The sequence below is a fragment of the Toxorhynchites rutilus genome, chromosome 2, assembly GCF_029784135.1.
Source record: "Toxorhynchites rutilus septentrionalis strain SRP chromosome 2, ASM2978413v1, whole genome shotgun sequence".
Classification (NCBI taxonomy): Eukaryota; Metazoa; Arthropoda; class Insecta; order Diptera; family Culicidae; genus Toxorhynchites; species Toxorhynchites rutilus.
In genome coordinates this window covers 248,311,353-248,323,426 of record NC_073745.1, presented here as the reverse complement: position 1 = coordinate 248,323,426, position 12,074 = coordinate 248,311,353, and the positions used below count along the sequence as shown (strand labels likewise).

Below are 12,074 nucleotides of genomic sequence, written 5' to 3'. Positions count from 1 at the left end.
TCCGTGAATTTGAGCATTGTTTCCGGTTTAAAAGCGGCGGCAAAGTGATGCGTATGTGAAGAAAGTATTTCTACTATTACTATACAATAAGTACAGAGTTTCAGTTTCACTCTAGACAGTGAGCAATCAACAGTGCTTGTTAAAGTTAAGAGTTAATTTATCAATTGGCTTTATATTGCTTTGTGAATCGTCCAAGTATTAGTTCCAGAGAACTCATTCTTAAGGTTAGCCTCAAACCATGGTTCAAAAGCCTGGACTTAAGTCGGGAGTTTATTCGCACCTTCTCCCGCTTCATGCCACTGTTCATTAGAAGCGCTGCTCTTTCGTATCAATCTGCAAAATATGACGAATATGCTCTGTGAATTTCTCAATGCTCGAATCACATAAACATGATTTTTTTTTCTCTAAAAAGTTATCATAAAAAATGTTTTTTGATGCATTACCTTGCCTTGTCTTGCCGAAACTGTGATGGACTAACAGTCTATCCGAACCATAACAATAACAAAACATGCTTATTCCGTTCATCTTGAAATCTCTAATCGCCCCGAGTTAGGTTCCATCACATATAGATTACATTCCATCATGTGAAAATATAAAAAAAAACACTCATGATAAAGACGACGCATACCGCCGAACATCCGGAACAACTCAATCTTCTCAGAAAAATCCCCTATTCAAAAAAGGCTCTCTTCCTACGTGCCGCAGATCCAGCATCCATTGTACACATACACACGTACACAGAAAGCTTTGGTTCGCTTCGTGAAATGAAGTTTACTGAAAAGCCAGACTCTCGGATCGTCTATTCATCGGGAGCGCGCTTAGTCCTTCAGGGAGACGGCAACGGCGACGATGAAAGAACGGAGAGACAGAAGAGAAAGAGCTTGGAATCGGATTAAGTCCTTTCTGGCGACTAGCGGCAACTGCTACATTTTTCCTGTTCGGCCAACCCGAAAATTTTAATTGCGTTCCTTTTTTATTATGAAATAAAAGTGGAATTCACCAGACCGCTTTTCTGTCCGCTTCGCAACTGCCGTACCATGCATACATATATATATATATATATATATATATATATATATATATATATATATATATATATATATATATATATATATATATATATATATATATATATATATATATATATATATATATATATATATATATTTACACATGTTCTAATCCTCCTTCTTATGGTTTTTTTTGCTTCTTTCTTCGATCCGTTAAGGCCATTGCGAAAGACCAACTGTTCCTACTTTTGTTTAACATTCATGGAGATCTGGATATTAGGTACATATCCATCCTCATATTCGACCCCGCCTTACGGTCTAGCGGAGCAGCTGCAACTCCAATGAACACCTTCGCCGTATTCGGTGTGTATTGTGCGGGTAGAGCGGATAGCGAAAGAAATATATTGCTTTTCTTTCGGTTTCTATCGATGTCTTCCATAACTGACGGTCGGACCGGGCGGCGGGGTCAGGTCCTACCCGTTGCTCTCGGCCTAGAGGCAGGTGATCCTTGGACAATAGAGAAAAAGGAAAAAACGGAAATTCAATTTGCTCGCAGCATTCGGGTCGTCGTAGGTTTCTCAGTGGAATAGACCGTAATAATATAACACAACAGAGAGAAGAAAAAACAACGATACCTTGTTTTCTATTTGTCAGGATGAAAACCGACGCCGAAATGACAGCTGTTGGGCGGATGGAAAAAGATGATTTTCGTTAGACACAAACAACGGCTGGCAGGTGGCGGATGGGTCCAGCAGCATGTAGACGATGCCCGTGGTGTTTTCGATTGTAGCTTTCCGAGAAGAGACGGAAATGAACGTTTGAACGGTTTAAATTCATTCGAAAATTACATACACTGGCTCTAGCCACCCAGTTGAGAGGTACGACACTTTACTGTTTTTCTGATGCTCTCAAAACAATGTGCCTTCCCTTTGATTCATCTCCTATTCAAACTTGTGACAAAGGATTCAAGAGATGTGTTATTGCCCTACTTTAGAGCAATTGATGTCATTTGAAAAGGTACCAAATGGACTACCAAATTGTCTGTGAACTGTTCGTTGCACTTCATGTTGCTACATGTCCACTTGAGCCTACCGTTCGTCGTCGAGCATTTAAAAAATGAAAAGAGTAATGTTCTGAATTGAACATATTTCTCATATTGTTTTAGGCAAAAAAAAGTTCATTTTAGGATCTGAGTGAAAACCTCCATAAATAACGTTCACTGAAATGGGTGTTGTTCCTTCGAGTGGAATGAAGCGTGAAATGTGATTTGACCCACCTCAATTTTATTTTCAGTTTGAAAAACAAACAAATATTGGAATGTCTATTTTATCGACAATAGGGTTGTGGGTCGTGCCATTTTACGCATTTCGAGTTGACAATAAGAAATATTTAGACTTTTCCATTTATTTTTTGTACCTTTTACCATTTAGGGAGGGAAAATATGTAGAATGGTATTTTCTTCAAATGTAATACAAACCACAAGTAAATATTACGATAATAACAAACAACAACAGTTGGACGTTGTTTTTAAGACGTTTTGCAAGTTCTTTTCATTAGTTTACTTATTGAAAGGTATGCAAAATGTACCGCAGGCAGTTAAAAGAAGAGTTTACGTAAATAAAGACGTTGTTCAACAAAAGGTGCGCATCTTCTCTGACTCTGAGCCTGGGGATGACACACATTTTCACAGATCGATCCAAATTTAGAACACGGTACAGAATTCTTCTTCTTCTTCTTTTTTTTGGCTTTAAGAGGGTTTAAACTTTTCAGTTCATTCGCCTATAGGTACAGAATTCATTTATTACAATTTAACACACTCTTTCAGACCGAAAAATCAATAATTCGTTCATGTCTTAGGAAATATCAACACTACGACTTTGCGATTCTCTTTAGCTTCGTTATTCGTCGTTCGTTATCGTTTAACGTATCGCATAAGTTGGTGAGGAGGGGACATGTGTCACTTTTTTAACACTTTCGGTCTGAGACACCGACGCGAGTATAGGAGAAACTTTTTTGGACAAGTGGCTTTTTTCATATTCTAGAATATTGTTGATTGAAATGTATAAATTAATGTTAGTGGCGTGGAATATTTATTGAATAAAACGCATAAGATCATTACCAGACTATTCTAATTTGATATTGGTCCCTTTTCTCAAAGGATTGAACGGATGCATATATTAACTATTCGTCGATATATTCGTTGTTAGATACATACGTGCGAAAAAAAAACTACAAATGTTTGACTTTCGTATAGTTATAAATACAAAGCTAAATACAAAGGTCACAAATATACACAATTGTGTAAAAATTTCACTTATGGAAGAATTGTAAACAGTAAACTATAAACTAATCGGTGGCTTATGGTTATTTTTTACAGTTACAGCTTCTGGGATTTTTTTTTGCAATGAACAATATCGACAAGAATACAAGAAAAAGAAAAAAAAGTTCCTAGCAATCCTTTTATATCATCTTTTTATGCCCAATCTAAAAAAAACATTAATTCTTAGTTTACCAAGAATACAGAGCCAACAAATATTAGAGATATACAAACTTCATATTCCAGAACCGTTATCATCTGGTAACTATCTAGAAGGTCGTTTTACATTCTTCTCTTCCATAAAATATCCGAAAAACACGCAACAACTGCAGGACAAGGAAAAAATATGTTTGTTTCGAGCATGCAGTTATGGTATGTTCTGATTTTTACTCCAATGAAACCACAAACGATTAATACGTTTTATGTTATTTTATAGATCTTTATACTTTCATGAATTATATTCAGTTGTATACTTTTAATTAATAACAGGAAAAAAGCCGAATTTTGTTATCTGTGTTGGAGTATAAAAATACTCTGTTTTGAGAAGGCTGAACTAGATGACTATTTAAACTGAATGCAGACGGAGAAAACATATTTCCGGTTTTTTTTCATTTCCTCCTTCTTCAAATAAATATCAATGAAGCCTAAAAAATACACAATAGCAATATTACAGGGAGGCTCAACTTTCGGTCTGTGACACCGTGCGCGAGTATACGATCTCAATCAGCCATTCCACCCGCGTGAACTAGGTTGATTACCCGCTCTTAGATAAACTTACACTAGCAGGCATGTCGAAATTGTTGGAAATCTACAACCGGAAATGGATTAATCGCGAATTCCCTCCGGAACGGTCTCAATCCAGGTTGTTCTAATCAGGCAACCAGGCAAAATCGGACGCTCTACGGAAGACTGCTGTCCCTTATAGATTACCTGCTGACCATGCTGTGCCTCTAGGATCATGGAGAGGATGGTCAACCGATTAACAAATACTTACGCACATTAAATACGCACTGGATAAGGTAGTGACGAAAAACTTTCACATCGACCTAGCTGCACTGAGCATTGCTAAAGCATTCAATCCGCAGGGGAATCGCTGGATAAAGGTTACATACGTGATGGGCTTTCTGAATCTCCGTTCTTTTCAAATAACCAAAAATCGAGGATTTTCACAGAAGAAACTGTGGTTCCCCAGGGGTCCATTCTAGTTGTGACGCTCTTCCCTGTGAAGATGAATGGTATTTTCAAGAACCTTCCAAGGGGCATGCGAATGCTCGTGTAGGCGGAAGATGTTGTGGTAATGGCGATGGGCGCATTTTTACCTTAAACTTATCTGGTGAAAACTCGTTCAAGACACCTCGTGGGTGGCGAAGTGTGCCTTTTTGGCAGATTTTTAACTGTTTCCCTACAAGAGCGAATAAACCTATGAGTGTAAATCCAATCATAAGCTCATCGACACCCCGATTCGAATCAATGGTACTACACCACAAGAAAGAAAACGACAAGGAGCTCAAAAAGGATGCTTTCTATGGTTGATTCTGTCCCATAAATCACCAAGCACACAACTACAGCTGAAGTGAGTTTTTGATCTTGAAAGCGTTTTTCTGATTGTCCGTTGGCGATCAATAACTTTTCAATTTTTTCAACTAGTTTCATCTAGAAATTGGATGGAACACTTTGAATTGATCTATTCAATACTCTCAATACCATTCACTTAGTAAATAAAGAGTTTGAGCGAATCATATATTATGTCAATTTCTATTAAAAATAAAGTAAAGGCAAGTGAATATATAACGAATAAATATGTACGTCCTTTGTCAGTTACATATGACATGGTGTCTTGAGCATATTCTTTCATATACTGTGTACTTCTGATATACAGTACTGAAAATACACTGGTAGCTCTGAAAATGTAATCAAAAAGAAGACGAATTCAAAGTAGCCATCGAGATTTTGTTTTTCCAGGATTATAATTGAGTGTCATCCTACCAAGTGAGAAGAAAAAAGTTTCGTTAAAGTACGGATTGTTCTTCAAAATAGTGAAATAAATATTGGTTGCTCATTTTGGTCTGGCAAATAAAAAGAATACATGTCGTGTATTTGAAACAAAAGCATACACAAATCAGTCATTAGTATTTCGTGTGTCCCTCCTTTGACCTGCAGACGCTGGGGTATTCTTTCAACCAAGTTTTGCAGGTAATGTGGATCAATTTGTTCCCACCTCGTTGAAAGTTCTTCAAACAGCAGAGTTTTATGCTTCTATCCATTTTTTGATCGAGAACTGACCACAGATTTTCGATCGGGTTCAGATCGGGTGATTGTGGTGGCCAATCCATTAACTTCTTACGAGATTGACGGCACACAAAACAAAAACTGTCTTTCTGAGAGATCTAATCCTTCGGCTAACTGATGGAACCTGAACATCGAAAGCGTACAGAAATGACATTGATATCGGTTATGACGCGCCATCTCCAGCTGAATACGAGAACTGTTTACCTGTATCCCTTTTGTGCCACAGTCAAAATGACCGTTTCTACAACATTATTCATTTGTTCACAAATATGGTCATATTTGGCACAAACAAAGTACAAATCTTGTACTGCAATCCAAAAACAATATTTGTGGTGATAACTGATATCTTACTTATGTAAAACAAACGATCCATGACCAAAGATGAAAAGTTTTAAACAGTGTATCCTCTATTATTCCCAGTACTGTATATGGACATAAAAATTGTCAAAAGACCAATGTTTTTAACATTTCCCTCAGAACTTATTGATCTCTCAAGTGTACTAGATGGGATGATACTGCTTTAAAGCAATGGAAATGATCCGAAAGATAAGACATTAGGTGCCGTGTGAATTGAAGCCACGAGACGTCGAACGTTGTTTTTCACGTGTGAACAACTGCTCCAACGGCATATAAGAAAGGTTTATTTTGCATCGAATCGTTACTGACGATGAAAAGTGGATCCATTACGACAATCCTGAACGTCGGACAACGTATGGATACCTCGGCCATGCATCAACATCGACGGCCGCACGGAATTCTCACGGCCAGAAGGTTATGCTGTCTTTTTGGTGGGACCAGCTGGGTGTAGTGTACTATGAGCTGCTAATATCGGATGAAACCATTACGGGGGACCTCTACCGACGATAATTGATGCGCTTGAACGGCCACAATACGAGCAAAGACATGATAAAGTTATTTTGCAGCACGACAATGCTCGGCCGCATGTCGCGAAACCGGTCAAAACATACTTGGAAACGCTGAAATGAGAGGTCCTATACCACCCGCCGTATTCTCCAGACATTGCTCCGTCCGATTAATACCTTTTTCGATTGATGCAACATGGCCTGGTTGACCACTCCTCCAATTTTGATGAAGTCAAAAATTGGATCGATTCGTGGTTAACCGACGAACCGGCCGCTTATTTCCGTAAAGTGTTGGAAATTGCCAACAGACCACCGGACGGGATGTTTTCCAAAATAATAATAATTATTTTTTTTGCAACTGAAACGATTTATCATTATTTTTCTAAAATGTATACATTTATGGCTCAGATTACACATACAATGTTCAATCTCAATCATAGACTCACGTTTAGTCCCTTCTGTGAGAAAATCGTAATTTGGCTCGATAGCCGCACTTATCCCTATCTAGGATTTGTCTTTACAAATTCAATCGCAAATGAGTGTTTTTAAGGTTAGGAAGTACAAATATGCCAACTGATCTGTAGAATTTCTAGAAATAGAATAATATCTATCTCACTAGATTAATTTCAAAAAATCAATTGTACCTACATTTAGTAGAACACTAAATTTATGTAGTATATATAGAATAACTTCAAATATAGTTTTAAGAAATAATTCTATCTGGTAAGGAATTCTGTTGCATCGCACTTTTCGTTTGTCTCTTTTTTTCCTTCCTTTTTCGGTCACGGCTTACAGAGACAAGGCTAGCTACTCCGGATCAGTCATTTTTAGTGACGTCATCTGAGTCGTTGAAGTAAACAATGTGTTCTTATTTTTTATTTTTCGTGCTTTGTAAGTTTGTGCGTTGATAATATAGTTGATTATATTTCACACCATGGATAATTTGATAAAACATTTATCCACAAAGAACATAATTCTCGGTTTTTCGGAAAGCGAAAGAATCTCTTTTTTGGTCCGATAATGTCATTTTCATAATTTATACACCCGCTCACAGCGCATTGAACCATTTTCGATTTTTCATTTCAGGAACATTTACGCGTAAGTCGGAAAACCAAATTCAACTGGCGACTGTTTACACTGACGACTCGGATGACGTCATCAAAAAAAATGTTTACTCGCTAAAGAACTAGCCTTGTCTCTGTCAAGGCGCATAGAAGTATATCCTAAGGTGGGCCAACTTGCTAAAACCAATCTTCAGCCATCTTGGAAGTCTACTGTGTTTTGTTTGTAAACAAAACACAATACGCTAGTGCCGAAACTCGTTCCTGATCAGTCTGTCTCTTTCACGCTTCAAGCAAATAATTCCCCTTCTGCTTTCTTCCGTGCTGTTTTCATATACCGCTCAACTACCCAACTTAGTGACGAAACGGCCTCACCTAGTACCATAGATCCATCTTGGTCTCTGTAAGCCGTGTTTTTCGGTTATCTGTCAGTGGAACCACGGTATTTCAAGTAAGGTGCATATAAGTTGACGTGTGGTGGTGTGGGTGATGATCGAATCAACCACAGTGGAGGCGCGATGGCATTACCGCCAACAGCAAAGGGATCCGTAAATTTGCAGAAAGATGGGAAAAAGTTGTGACTAGCGATGGGCAATACTTTGAATATTAAATTCGTAACCATTTTTGCAGAATAAAGCATTAATTTAAAAAAAACAAGAAACTTACCGGTACTCCTATGATTTTTTTTAAAACGCTTTTTGTTTTATTGTGTTAGTCTAGTTCGAATTCTCCTTCCTTCGCCCTAAATATAAGCCGCATTAGTTTTGGGAAAGCCTCGCAGCTGGCAAGTATAGCGTATAGTGGCAATTCGGTCCATATTTCTACCAAACGTGTCTTGAAATTGTTCATAGTAAGTTCATTGGCATTCCCTAGTCTAGAAAACATATCTCCTGATGCAGATAAAAAATGAAGATGATTCGAATGAGGTAAAGAAGCTAGCCACTCTTTCGATGAAATCAAATCAGGAAATGGGTCTTGAACTAGTCCTGAATAGCTTTTGACAAATGTAATTGTTCAGAGTATTGTTGGGAGCAGCGGGATTGATTATTGTGGTGTTTTTAATGGCCAGAAGAAATACGTGGGTCTTCGAAGCATTGTCAATATTAAACTTCGTGTTGATTTTAACATTCGGGTTCAACAAATAAGAGTGGTTATTTCCTATGTAGGGTTCTGAGGAATCGCTCAAGTCCAGGTTTTGGTTGTATTTCCTATGAACCAGTTTCCTTGCTTGTTTTATGGTGTTTACTCCGAGGAGTTTCAGTTCATTGATGATATCCCGCGTCAGCTCGTTTTCAAAAATAGTTTTAAAATTAGTTCCCTTTTTGCGTCCATGACGTCTCAAGCGCACAACATTCGAATACACTTAAAAACAAAACCAATTGAATATGTGTTCAATCTATCAATTATGAAGAAGACAGTTTCGAAAATAGGTGACTCTAAATCACCTTGTAGAAAATACAAAAATTGAACTGAAATCGATACCAAAATATCATTTGAATGAATAACGAACATTTTGTGCTTTATAGACTGTGTCAGTGTCGTCATTCCCTCAGTGAGAAGGGAGATCTACGGGATGTGATGTCAAATTGGACATCCCAGGCATTATTATGTTTTTTTTTTGAAATTGTGCAAATTGAATATTACACTATTAAACCATCGACAGAAAACCACAAAATCAGAATTCTGTCATCCACAGTCAAACCGTGGTTAAGAGAATATGCTTACCTCCAGTGGTACGAAACCAAATCACCTGGTTACTAATTGCATGTATTAATAACGAAGTGCCTCCTTCTCTCTCTCTATCTCTTTATCTTCAACTGTTGTCTCTCGGGCGGCCTTTTTTGTTATCGTTGTCTTTGCGTTGTTTTTTCGGTTATCATCCATCCGTTCGCCGTCCGTTTTGTCCAGCTGTCGTTGCTTGCTACTTTTTTTTGACCCAATCCAGACTACGTCAGAAAAAAAATATAAAGAGGTAGAAATCACCTCGATGTGTATGTTTGTCTTTATTTGCTGTTTTCGTTTTATGGTCAACATTTACATTCGAAGGAGAGAGCGAAAAAGCGGCACCACATTTAAACAATGCCGTTGTGGATTAGTGGTTTGCACCTGCCGGTACCTGTTATGCTCTGCGGTCAGCCCAGTTTGATTTTGGGGAAACGACGATGTAAGCCCACTGTTGACCAGATATCGTGGTGCCTGGGCTTCGTTGCATAGATGGGCATATCATCTAATCACAGTTCACAGCGTAACGGACTTATTGACAAATATTTTGTGACGTAAATTTCAGGCTGATTAGCGCCCGATTCAAGTTTAAAGGCTTCTGAAACTATAAATGTTCGGCTCATAATTTACCTGCTGAATCCTGGCTTATGCACTTGTGACTCGCTACTTCCCGCACAAATCACGCACATTAATTTCGTCGTACGTTGTCATTCCCTCCCCAGTCGCGTGATAGAGGGGTTTAATTTCAATGGTTCACTTTCCATCCGACGAGCATCGTCAATGAGAGCTATCTGTATTACTCAACTTTACCGCATAATTTGTATTCACCGTTTGAAACGCTCATCCCGAAGTAAGGGCGTTCTTAACATATTTGAATTTGAAAATTCGCATTTCGAGTCAAAACGAGGAGAATCCCGGGAGGTTTCTGCGGCGGGCGTAAAACAAGCATCAAGGTATGAGCTCTGCTGCTGCTGCTGTTGCACATCCTCCGAGCGGATGTATTTTACGCCAAACTGCAGCATATGGTCCGTGCTCTTCGGCATTATGCTAATTCACAGCATTTATATGTTTCATGCCACAGAGTTTACGGCGCACGGAACGGAATGGGTGATGCAATTCTCCTGGCTGCGAGCGAGTCGCTTGCTATTCATCGGGAGTAACTCAACCAGAAACACAGGAGTTCCTTTTCAGTGGCAAAGGGATGGGGTAATCTCGTGAGAAAACTGAACACTATTGCGAAGAAGCAAAATTGCACCCGATCCTCCGAGCGGTGAACTCATTTCTTACCCGTGTTGTGTGGAGTGTGTTTATGTAAACATATGCACGAGGGTTATCTTCCAGGGACCTTTCTTTTCCTATGCTTTCTATGGACCTTATCGTTGGCGCTCACATCGTTTTTCAAGCACACACACACCCACACACCCACACCCACTCTGGTTGTACACTTTCAGTTATAGATTTTATTATTTTGATCAGCGCTTAACCAATCGGGGCCGTTCCAACCAATTGGATCGATTTCCTCCGGTGTAGGGTAGATTCAATTTAGTGCGGCGTCTCACTAGGAATGTTTTCATTGAAATGTTGTGTTCACACAATGCAATTACAAGATTTTTCTTGAATTATACGCATGCATATTCTGTCCAACTTTTACAAGATTACAAATGAAATTGAAGTTTTTAGCCTAAGGACATTTATATTGTTTTAAATAGTATTCGAAAGCAGAGTTAAGTTCGAAAGAATCACACAGTAGTTTTGAGGCTACAACATACAGGTCGGACTCGATTATCCGGAGACTTGATTATCCGGAATCCGATTATCCGGAATTTTAGACTCGATTATCCGGAGTATTTTATTTTTGATTTTCGGAAATTTTGAATAATTTGTATAATAATTCTATATTGAATAGCTAATATGGGCTTGACTAGTAGAATACAATTATTTATGAAAAATGCAAATCCAAGATGGCGGCCATTAAAAAATGGCGGATTACATATTTTATCAGAACCCCATTAATATGGGTATCAAACTAAAGGACTTGACTAGTAGAACACAGTTATTTATGAAAAATTCAAGTTCAATATGGCGGCCACTACAAAATGGTGGATTTCATATTTTCTCAGAATCCCATCAATGTGGGTATCAAATGAAAGGGCTTGGCTAGTAGAACACAGTTATTTATGAAAAATGCAAATTTGAAATGGCTGCCACCGCAAGATGGTGCCATATATATTTTTTCACAACCCCATCAATATGGGTATCAAATGAAAGGGCTTGACTAGTAGAATACAGTTATCTATGAAAAATTCAAATCCAAAATGGCGGATTACATATTTTCTTAAAACCCCATCAATATGGATATCTAATGAAAGGGCTTGACTAGTAGAATACAGTTATTTATGAAAAATTCAAATCCAAAATGGCGCCATACATATTTTTTTCACCTCCCCATCAATATGGGTATCAAATGAAAGGGCTTGACTAGTAGAACACAGTTATTTATGAAACATACAAATCTAAGATGGCGGCCACTACAAAATGGCGGATTACTCCATCAATATGGGTATAAAATGAAAAGGTTTGACTAGCAGAACACAGTTGTTTTTTTTAAAAAAGCCCAAAAATGTATCAAAAGAAAGTTCTCGACTAGTAGAACATAGCGGATGATGAAAAATTCAATTTCAAGATGACCCCAGTCCCCAAATAACTAATTACTTTTTGAATGGTTTTATTCAGCTTGACCCGTTTCCATGTATGTTTGAATGTTTGTTGGGTTGTCCCACATTAATAGAAAATTGACCCCGTTCCTGTCGAA

At 38.1% G+C, this 12,074-nt stretch overlaps 1 protein-coding gene and 1 long non-coding RNA gene across 2 annotated transcripts in view; one reads left to right on the top strand and one right to left on the bottom strand.

The window, feature by feature from the left end:
- Nucleotides 1–12,074, top strand: part of LOC129764867 (protein scabrous) — a 130,899-nt gene that overhangs the window by 45,810 nt on the left and 73,015 nt on the right. The window lies entirely within an intron of this gene.
- On the bottom strand, nt 1,237–2,112 carry LOC129764869 (uncharacterized). Its single transcript, XR_008741270.1, has 2 exons — nt 1,646–2,112; nt 1,237–1,517 (listed from the first exon to the last, which is right to left on the bottom strand). It is a non-coding gene; the product is annotated as an uncharacterized LOC129764869 (long non-coding RNA).